Source organism: Leucoraja erinacea, unplaced genomic scaffold (genome assembly GCF_028641065.1).
Source record: "Leucoraja erinacea ecotype New England unplaced genomic scaffold, Leri_hhj_1 Leri_253S, whole genome shotgun sequence".
Lineage (NCBI taxonomy): Eukaryota > Metazoa > Chordata > Chondrichthyes > Rajiformes > Rajidae > Leucoraja > Leucoraja erinaceus.
Genome location: NW_026576154.1, coordinates 161726 through 172321, shown reverse-complemented (window position 1 = coordinate 172321; position 10596 = coordinate 161726). Strand labels below are relative to the sequence as shown.

Genomic DNA, 10596 nt, shown 5'->3' with positions numbered 1-10596 from the left:
CTGCTGCACATGAAAAGACTGTCGTGGTCCTTGGAGGGAGACGAGGGGTGGGGGCGCATGGGGGTGGGGGTGGGCGGGTGGGGCGCATTGGGACAGGTGTTGCACCTCCCATTGATGCATGGGGAAAGTAGCTGGGAAGGGGGAGGTCTTAGTGGGACGAACGTTGTGAGTTGAGTTGAGAAAGAGTGATTTGAAGAAAGGGGTTGAGATGGGACCAGGGGTTTGTGCAGTGAACGGCCTCTGCGGAAGGCACACTGGACACGGTTCCGTTCCCCACTCGCCGATGGAATAGTGTGGCCTGCCTTCTGTCTAGTATACATTGGCGGTTCCTCGTTAGTATAGTGGTTAGTATCCCCGCCTGTCACGCGGGAGACCGGGGTTCAATTCCCCGACGGGGAGAAGGTTTTCTTCGTTCTAAACTTACAGAATTCTTAAGGGGTTGGACAAGCTAGATGCATGAAGATTGTTCCCGATGTTAGGCAAGTCCAGGACAAGGGGTCACAGCTTAAGGATAAAGGGGAAATCCTTTAAAACCGAGATGAGAAGAACTTTTTTCACGCAGAGAGTGGTGAATCTCTGGAACTCTCTGCCACAGAGGGTAGTTGAGGCCAGTTCATTGGCTATATTTAAGAGGGAGTTAGATGTGGCCCTTGTGGCTAAGGGGATCAGGGGGTATGGAGAGAAGGCAGGTACGGGATACTGAGTTGGATGATCAGCCATGATCATATTGAATGGCGGTGCAGACTCGAAGGGCCGAATGGCCTACTCCTGCACCTAATTTCTATGTTTCTATGTTTCTATACACCGAGTGCGGAAGATAGACACAAACAGCTGGACTAAATCAGCGGCACAGGCAGCATCTCTGGAGAGAAGGAATGGGTGCCTGAATGGGAAAGCCTGAAGAAGGGTCTCGACCCGAAGCGTCACCTCTTCATTCTCTACAGAGATACTGCCTGTCCCACTGAGTTACTGCACCTTTTTGTGTCTGTCTTCGATTTAAACCAGCATCTGCAGTTCCTTCTTACACCCAGTGCCGTCAGCTAACTGTCTATTTCGTGAACTCTCTCTCCTCACTCTCCCTCCACTCCGACAGACTTCCTCCAAAGCTAAAACGCTTCGGGCCACTATTTCCATGCCGACCAGATATTGCCCATCCACTCGCATCCCATTTCCCACCACCTGTCCCGTAGACTACTACCCTTCAGTGATTATCAGAGATATCCCCCTTGTTCTACCCATTCCCCGCTCCCCCACTCTCTCTGCTACTGAACATGAACGTGTTTATCTCTGTATCAAAGTTTCAATGAAGAACACAGGAGCTGAACCATTGGCTCCACCATTTCCTGTTCTGTACCATGGGGAGATGTTATGAGGAGAAAGCAGGAGAATGGGGTTAGGAGGGAGAGATAGATCAGCCGTGATTAAATGGTGGAGTAGACGTGATGGGCCGAATGGCCTAATTCTACTCCGATCACTTATGACCAGAACGCAGCTTCATGCAGCAGAGAATATTATGCATTAATTGGTCAACGGCCGAGCACAACGGGGACCATGACGTCACCCACAGATTCTCCAATAAAACGCATAAAATGATGCAATGAAGCGAAGCGTTTGTTGAAATAGGAATTTCCCCGAATGAAACGAAATAAACGTTGTGCACGCATGGGAATGGACGGTATTTTCTCAAAAGTATCCATTGATAGAATAGCAGAGGATGGTTTCGATCCATCGACCTCTGGGTTATGGGCCCAGCACGCTTCCGCTGCGCCACTCTGCTCTGACAGAAACATTCTTAGCGTGTGTGCTCCTTTTTGCAGATTTCGTTCTGTTCATCCCTTATCTCACGCCGTTTGCAGGCTTTGCTTTCTATTCTCGCGTTCCCACTTCTATCTTCCATTTTATCTCCATCTTACTTTCATTATTTCTTACTGTCTGCCCCATCCCGTTGTTATGACTGTACTGTTTGTCCCGCTCGGATACACCGTTCCAGAGGCTTTCGCAATGACTTTTAAATTATTTAAATTACCCAATTCCAGCAGCCCTGTTGCTGAATATTCTGTTTATCTTGCTCTGTGTCTCTCCCACATTCATTCGGGCCGATCTTCCGATCACACTTCAATGTAAAAGCAGCGGGAACCGACTGAGCTGCAGCCGAGGATTCACCCACACCCGGCTGTTTATTTTGTCCAATCCCCAGATCCCATTAATTTCCCAACCCCGTCAATGCGATTAACTGAATATAGGCTGTGGGCCGAGGAGCTTTTGTCCAGTGTTTCGTGACCCAAGTCACAGAACTACATGAAATGTTCACATATTGTGTACAAAATATATATAAATCACACCTGAAACTCGTCATGAACAAGACTTGCACATTTTTTATTAAATTAGAGAAAAACCGGAACCATTTCGGGTATTTTTAATCCAATCAAAGCACGTTTAACATTGAGTTGTCTGCCAGTTGACCAATCAGGCGCATTGTTTCAGGCTAGCACACATCATAGCTGAGAGGGCTTCACTGATGCCTGTTTTACTGGGGATTCCGATGAAGGTTCTTTGGCGTGGAAACTTGCAGCAGGGTAATTGAATTTAATGAGAAAAGCATTAAGTCTGAAAAATGTGCAACTAAGTGGATAGAAGTGGCAGAAAGTCTTGAAAGCAAAGTCCCTGCTGAGATGCTCCAACACAAAGTTGTGATACTTTGTGAATCAACTCAAACTGAAAGGTAAGATCTAAAGTCTGAATTGATGAAAATTAATCTGTATAGACTTTAATGGATTTAATTGCACCCTTTATAATGTGAAAAAATGAGATTTGGAGGCTGTACATTCACTCATTCAGTCATTCATTCACTCACTCATACATGCCTACATTCATTCAATCATTCACTCATTCATTCCTTCATCATTCATTCATGCATGCATGCGTTCATTCATTCATCATTCATTCAATCGTTCATTCATTCATTCATCACTCACTCACTCACTCACTCACTCACTCACTCATTCACTCACCCATTCACTCACTCAATCACTCATTCACTTATTCATACATTCATGAAGTTGCGGGCCTAAACTATATGTATCAATAATAAGATAAATTAAATATTTTCACTAATGCCAGCTTGTTGTAGAGTAATAAGTCTTAATCTTCTTAATCTCGGAGCTGCCTGCGATAACTTACCGGGAAAAGGTGCTCTGATCGCGGGGCCTATGTATTTAACATAGTGAAGCCGCGGTCTCAATTAAAAAGCGGCCGATTCGCGAACGCGGAGCCGCGGATCTTCTCCTCGGGCGGGGGGGGGGGGGGGGGGGGGGGGGGGGGGGGGGGGGGGGGGGGGGGTGGGGGGGTGGGGGGGGGGGGGGGGGTACATAGTGCCGCCCGTAGCGGCCGTTTCCAGGAAGACGGTGGAAATATCTATCTCGAATATATATAGGTATAATAATACATTATATTATTGTACTATTATCCTATTATACCTATATTACTATCTGGAATATATATAGGTATAATGACATATAGTTTAAATGGACTGCAACACGGAATAGGCTGCCCATCATGTAATATAGGCATTGGCCACTAGATGACGATTACGTTCCCGATCTTATTTTCTAAGTTATTAATGTGCAACGTTCGGCAATGACGAGTTATGACTTCCTTCTCAATTATTTTGCATCTAAATCTGTGGAAACTTTCATGTAGTTTGGTGACGGGTCACGAAAACATATTTCTAGACACGTTTTTGATGCTCGGCCCACAGCCTAATAGGAGTGAAGGGATTCTTCTGCAGTTGTATAGGGCTCTGGTAAGGCCACATCTGGTGTATTGTGTAGAGTTTTGGTCTCCTAATTTGAGGAAGGACATCCTTGTGCAATGCAGCGTAGGTTCACGAGATTGATCCCTTGGATAGCCGGACTGTCATATGAGAAAAGGTGGAAAAGACTAGGCTTGTATTCACTGGAGTTAGAAGGATGAGGGGGTATCTTATAGAAACATATAACATTATAAAAGGACTGGTCAATCTAGATGCAGGGAAAATGTTCGCAATGTTGGGCGAGTCCAGAACCAGGGTGCACAATCTTAGAATAAGGGGGAGGCCATTTAAGACTGAGGTGAGAAAAAACGTTTTCACCCAAAGATTTGCGAAATTGTGGAATTCCCTGCCACAGAGGGTAGTGGAGTATAAATCACTGGATGGATTTAAGAGAAAGTTAGATAGAGCTCTTGGGCCTAGTGGAATCAAGGGATATGGGGAGAAGGCAGACACGGGTTATTGATTGTGGACGATCAGACGATAAGATGGCGCCTGCCTGAGGCGACTTTTGCGGAGCTCCGGAACATAAAAGGCTTAGATACAACTTCAATCAACTCACCTGGATCAGGGAAACGGCAGAAAACAGTGCCGTTTCAGACAAGCTGCTTTAGCACCTCAAGGCTCTCGCAATTTCGCGATCTACCGCAGCTGCGGGAGCCCCGGACTTTAAATTTTCCCACGCTGGCTGTAAAACTCCAGACCCGACTGGGGATCACAGATACTGTACATTGAAACCCCGGGATAACCTCCAGAGCCGACGGGCTGGATCTTCCAGGAACAATGAAGCTGGAGCTGCAGCTGTCGACTTTGAAGGAACTGGAGCTGCCGTCTGTGAAGGAATCCCCGTTCCAGCGCAGGTCCGCAGAACCGGCAGTAAACACAGTACCTGGAAACAAAGCGGAAGCCTCCATTGTGGCCGGAAAGGTGGCCGACGGGCAGGACTTCGGGTCAGAATGAAGCGCAGGGGACTTCGGCCCCCTCTCCTTGCTATCCTACCGGCCAACGTACAGTCCCTTGAAAATATAGAGGAGGACTTAAGGGCAAGACTGCTTTATCAAAGGGAGCTGAGGGTATGCTCTGTGTTCTGTTTCACAGAGACATGGCTCACACCCAGCTCCCCAGACTCAGCGGTCCAGCCAGAAGGGTTCTCCGTCCATCGTATGGACCGTACACTGGCATCTGGGGAAGGGAGAAGAGGGGGCGTCTGCCTCATGGTCAACACTGCGTGGTGCTCAGACGTGGCAGTACTGTCCAACTCCTGCTCTCCACAACTCGAACACCTGGCGGTGAAGTGCCGTCCCATCTACCTCCCAAGAGAATTCACCTCCGTTATCTCCGTCTGGCACTGGAGGAGCTGCACGCCGTGGTCACCAAACACCAAACGTCTTACCCCGAGGCATTTACCACCATTGCTGGGGACTTCAATAAGGCAAACATAAATAAATCACTCCATAACGTCCACCAACATGTCTCCTGATGCACCAGAGGACCTAACACCCTCGACCACTGCTACACCACCATCAAGAGGCAGAGGAACAACACCAGGACTGTTTGGAGTGTGTAGACTGGGCAATGTTTAAGGACTCGGCAACGGACTTGAACGAATACGCCACAGTCGTTACAGACTTCGTAAAGAAATGTGTGGAGGACTGCATCCCTTCCGAGTGTTTCCCAATCAGAAACCTTGGATGAACTTTGAAATCCGCACTCTTCTGAAGTCCAGACACGGCATTCACTTCCAATGATACGTGGCCTACATGAAGTCCAGATACGTCCTTGGTAAGGCCATCAAAAAGGCCAAAAGGGCGTGGCGGGGCCTGAATGCAATCACCTCCTAAATCTACTCTCTGTATGCCTTTCACAAATGTATGTGTCTCTGGTCATTCACCTCTCTGCTTTGCTGGTCCAGGAAAACATTTCAAACCTATTAAACATATCGTCAAACTTCGAGCCTCAAGTCTTATCGATATCATGTCATACCTTGGCAGCCTGCCTAGCCACTCCACAGTGACCTCCCCTACGTCATGTCCCCATTAACAATGATATTATGGTCATGCTTTTGTCGATCGCCAAAGGCATCATTTGCCTCCTGTGGAAAAAAATAATTTAGAGGGAAATTAATGGAAAATGTAAAACGGAGACTTCGCAGATTTGCTTCGAGATTTTATTGCATGATATCATGGAGAGATGGCTGCAACAAACTACTCACAATTTCTCTGATTTAGCAGCAGAATTAATCAACATGTATACTGTGCTGTAAAGAACTTGTTTTGTGTTAGATACAGCTATACGAAAATATATACTATCTATAACCATATAACCATATATCAATTACAGCATGGAATTGTTTGTGCCTAGCTCCGTCTCACTTGGCATCAATCTGAACAAGAGACTCGACCTGAAACGTCACCCATTCCTTCTCTCCAGAGATGCAGCATGTCCTGCTGAGTTACTCCAACGTTTATTCTAACTTGTCCAATGTCCATATGGTGTTGTTACTTGCGAACAGAGCAACAAGGCTAATTCTTTGTATGTATACATACTTGGCGAATAAAATGTATTCAATTCATTTCAATTCAACGCGGTAACAATAAAATATTTCCATATTCCGATAGACATTTTTCCCCGTGGAGTCCAAACATTTCATGCTTCATTTCACGAGTTATTACTGAAAATGGTCAAAACTAAGACAACACTTTGCATTTAAAAACGACCACCTTTCGCTGATGAGGTCACAATGGGACTGCGTGCCGGGCCACTGCCTTGCAACCTCCCAGTAGATTGGTCAGAGTAGTTCAATCGAGGATCAGACGACATCGATGCAAGGTGAAGGACAAAAAGAGTTAATAGGAATCTAGGAATCACGTTTCCACATGTGGATATATGGAACTAGCAGGCCAGAGATGGTTAAGGATGGGACAATCCCATCGTTTAAGAAACAACTGCAAGGTTACACCGATAGGACGGGTTTGGAGGGATATGGACTAGACGCCAGAGACTAGTGCAGCTGGGACACGTTGGTCGGTTTGGTGTTGGGCCGAAGGGCCTGTTTCCACGCTGTGTCACCCCAAGGGCGGCACATTGCCGCTGTTGGTTGCACTACTGCTAGAAAACGCCAGAAACATGGTTCCATCCTTGCTCGTCTGCTGTCTGTGTAAGTGTGCACATTCGCCCTGTGACCGCGTGACTTTTCTCCGAGTGACCGAAGATCCTGTTCCCACGCTGTATCTACCTTAAACAAAATAACATTGAAATTTCACATGCCATGTCTCACAGCTGGTGCGGGGGGCAGATTACGGAGGGAAGCCATCATTGAGCAAAACATAGCACACGGTCAGACTGTGTACAGTCCGACTGAGCAAAGGAGACAGACATTTCTTACAGGAACATAAAAAATGATAAAAAGGACTCGACAAGCTAAATGCAGGAAAAAATTTCCCAATGTTGGGCGAGTCCAGAACCAGGGGGCCACAGTCTTAGAATAAAGAGGAGGGCATTTAAGACTGAGGTGGGAAAAACTATTTCAACCAAGGGAGTTGTGATTTTGTGGAATTCCCTGCCACATAGGGCAGTGGAGGCCAAATCACTGGATGAGTATAAGAGAGAGTTAGAGAGAGCTCTAGGGGTTAGTGGAATCAAAAGATATGGGGGGAGGCAGGCACGGGTTATAGATTGGGGACGATCAGCCATGATCACAATGAAAGGCGGTGCTGGCTAGAAGGGCCGAATGGCCTCCTACTGCACCTATTTTTTTATGTTTCTATGTTTCTATGAATAATGTCATGATATGAATGCTGATTTTTGGGGGAGATGGAAACTGGATTGGGAGATGGGTTCCGTGAAGATGTCCATCGAAATCATACCAACATTAAATGAAATAACACGGTGTCGTTGACCATTCTTCTATTGGAAAGCATAAATTCTTGTTTTCAGTGAAAAATACACAAAGAGCTGATGTGACAGTCGAAAGCCTTCTGGAAGTCCAGATACACCACATCCACTGGTTCTCCCCTATCCACGCTACTATTTACATCCTCGAAAAAGTCTATCAGATTCGTCAGACAATATTTACCTTTCGTAAATCCATGCTGACTTTGTCCAATGAGTTCACCACTTTCCAAATGTGCTGCTATCCCATCTTTAATAACTGACTCTAGCAGTTTCCCCACTACCGATGTTAGACTAACTGGTCTGTAATTCCCCATTTTCTCTCTCCCTCCCTTCTTAAAAAGTGGGGTTACGTTTGCTACCCGCCAATCCTCAAGAACTACTCCAGAATCTAAAGAGTTTTGAAAGATTATTATTAATGCATCCACTATTTCTGGAGCTACTTCCTTAAGTACTCTGGGATGCAGCCTATCTGGTTCTGGGGATTGATCGGCCTTTAATCCATTCAATTTACCCAACACCACTTCCCGACTAACCTGGATTTCATTCAATTCCTCCAACTCCTTTGACCTGCGGTCCCCTGCTATTTCCGGCAGATTATTCATGTCTTCCTTAGTGAAGACAAAACCAAAGTAGTTATTCAATTGGTCCCCCATATCCTTGTTCCCCATGATCAACTCACCTGTTTCTGACTGCAAGGGACCTACATTTGTTTTAACTAATCTCTTTCTTTTCACATATCTATAAAAGCTTTTGCAGTCAGTTTTTATGTTCCCTGCCAGTTTTCTTTCATAATCTATTTTTCCTTTCCTAATTAAGCCCTTTGTCCTCCTCTGCTGGTCACTGAATTTCGCCCAGTCCTCTGGTATGCTGCTTTTGCTGGCTAATTTGTACGTGTCATCCCTCGCTTTGATACTATCCCTGATTTCCCTTGTTATCCACGGATACTACCTTCCCTGATTTATTGTTTTGCCAAACTGGAATGAACAATTTTTGTAGTTCATCCATACAGTCTTCCATTACATATCCGCCGTCAACCCTTTTAGAATTAATTGCCAGTCAATCTTGGCCACTTCACGTCTCATACCCTCAAAGTTACCTTTCTTTAAGTTCAGAACCATTGATTCTGAATTAACAATGTCACTCTCCATCCTAATGAAGAACTCAACCATATTATGGTCACTCTTGCCCAAGGGGGCACGTACAACAAGATTGCTAACTAACCCTTCCTCATTACTCAATACCCAGTCTAAAATAGCCTGCTCTCTCGTTGGTTCCTCTACATGTTGATTTAAATAACTATCCCGCATACATTACAAGAAATCCTCTTCCTCAGCAACCCCTGCCGATTTGATTCACCCAATCTATATGTAGATTGAAGTCACCCATTATAACTGTTTTGCCTTTGTCGCACGCATTTCAAATTTCCTGTTTGATACCATCTCCAACTTCACTGCTACTGTTAGGTGGCCTGTTCACAACACCCACCAGCGTTTTCTGCCCCTTAGTGTTTCGCAGCTCTACCCATACCGATTCCACATCCTCCAAACTAATGTCCTTCCTTTCCATTGTATTTATCTCCTCTCAACGCTACCCCACCTCCTTTTCCTTTCTCTCTATCCCTCCTGAATATTGAATATCCCTGGATGTTCAGCTCCCAGCCTTGGTCACCCTGGAGCCATGTCTCCGTGATCCCAACTATATCATAATCATTAATGGCTATCTGCACGTTCAACTTATCCACCTTATTACGAATACTCCTTGCATTGAGACACTTCAGGCTTGTTTTTACAACGCTCTTACCCCTTATACAATTATGTTGAAAAGTGGCCCTTCTTGATTTTTGCCCTGGTTTTGTCTGCCTGCCACTTACTTTTCACTTTGCTACCTACTGCTTCTACCCTCATTTTACAGCCCTTTGCCTCTCTGCTCTTGTACCCATCCCCCTGCCACATTAGTTTAAATCCTCCCCGACAGCACAAGCAAACACTCCCCAAGGACATTGGTTCCATTCCAGCCCAGGTGCAGACCGTCCTGTTGGTACTGGTCCCATCTCCCCCAGAACTATTTCCAATGCCCTAAAAATTTGAATCCTTCCCCCTTGCACCAGTTTTCAAGCCACGCATTCATCTGCAATATCCTCCTATTTATACTCTGGCTGGCCCGTGGTACTGATAGTAATCCAGAGATTATTACCTTTGAGGTCCTACTTGTAAGTTTATCTCCTAGCTCCCTAAATTCATCTTGTAGGACCTCATCCCTTTTTTTTACCTATATCGTTGGTGCCAATATGCACCACTACAACTGGTTGTTCACCCACCCCCTCCAGAATGTTCTGCAGCCGTTCAGTGACCCTTGCACCAGGGAGGCAACATACCATCCTGTAGTCTCGTTTGCGGCCGCAGAAACGCCTATCTATTCCCCTGACAATTGAATCCCCTATTACTATTGCCCTTCCACTCCCCCCCCCCCCCCCCCCCCCCCCCCTCGTGTGCCGCAGAGCCACCCATCGTTGCATGAACATGGCTGCTGCTGCATTCCCCTGATGAGCCATCTCCCTCAACAGTATCCAAAATGGTATACCTGTTTAGGAGGGAGATGACCACAGGGGACTCCTGCACTACCTGCCTCCTGCTTTGCTGGCTATTGGCGACCCGTTCCCTTTGTGTTCTCTTACCTTTCACCTGCGGTGTGACCAACTCGCTGTACGTGCTATCCACGACTTTCTCAGCATCATGGATGCTCCAGTGTGAATCCAGCCGTAGTTCCAATCGTTCAATGCGGTCTGCCAGGAGCTGTAGCTGGACACACCTCCTGCAAACGTAGTCACCAGGGACACCGACCATATCCCTGATCTCCCACATGTTGCAGGCTGAGCAAACCACGGGGCCAATCTC

General features: G+C 46.3%; 2 non-coding genes across 2 annotated transcripts; one reads left to right on the top strand and one right to left on the bottom strand.

The window, feature by feature from the left end:
• Positions 1-327: 327 nt before the first annotated feature.
• On the top strand, positions 328-399 carry trnad-guc (transfer RNA aspartic acid (anticodon GUC)). The gene has a single exon. It is a non-coding gene; the product is annotated as a tRNA-Asp (tRNA).
• A 1306-nt stretch (positions 400-1705) lies between these two features.
• On the bottom strand, positions 1706-1777 carry trnam-cau (transfer RNA methionine (anticodon CAU)). The gene has a single exon. It is a non-coding gene; the product is annotated as a tRNA-Met (tRNA).
• Between the last annotated feature and the right edge of the window lie 8819 nt (positions 1778-10596).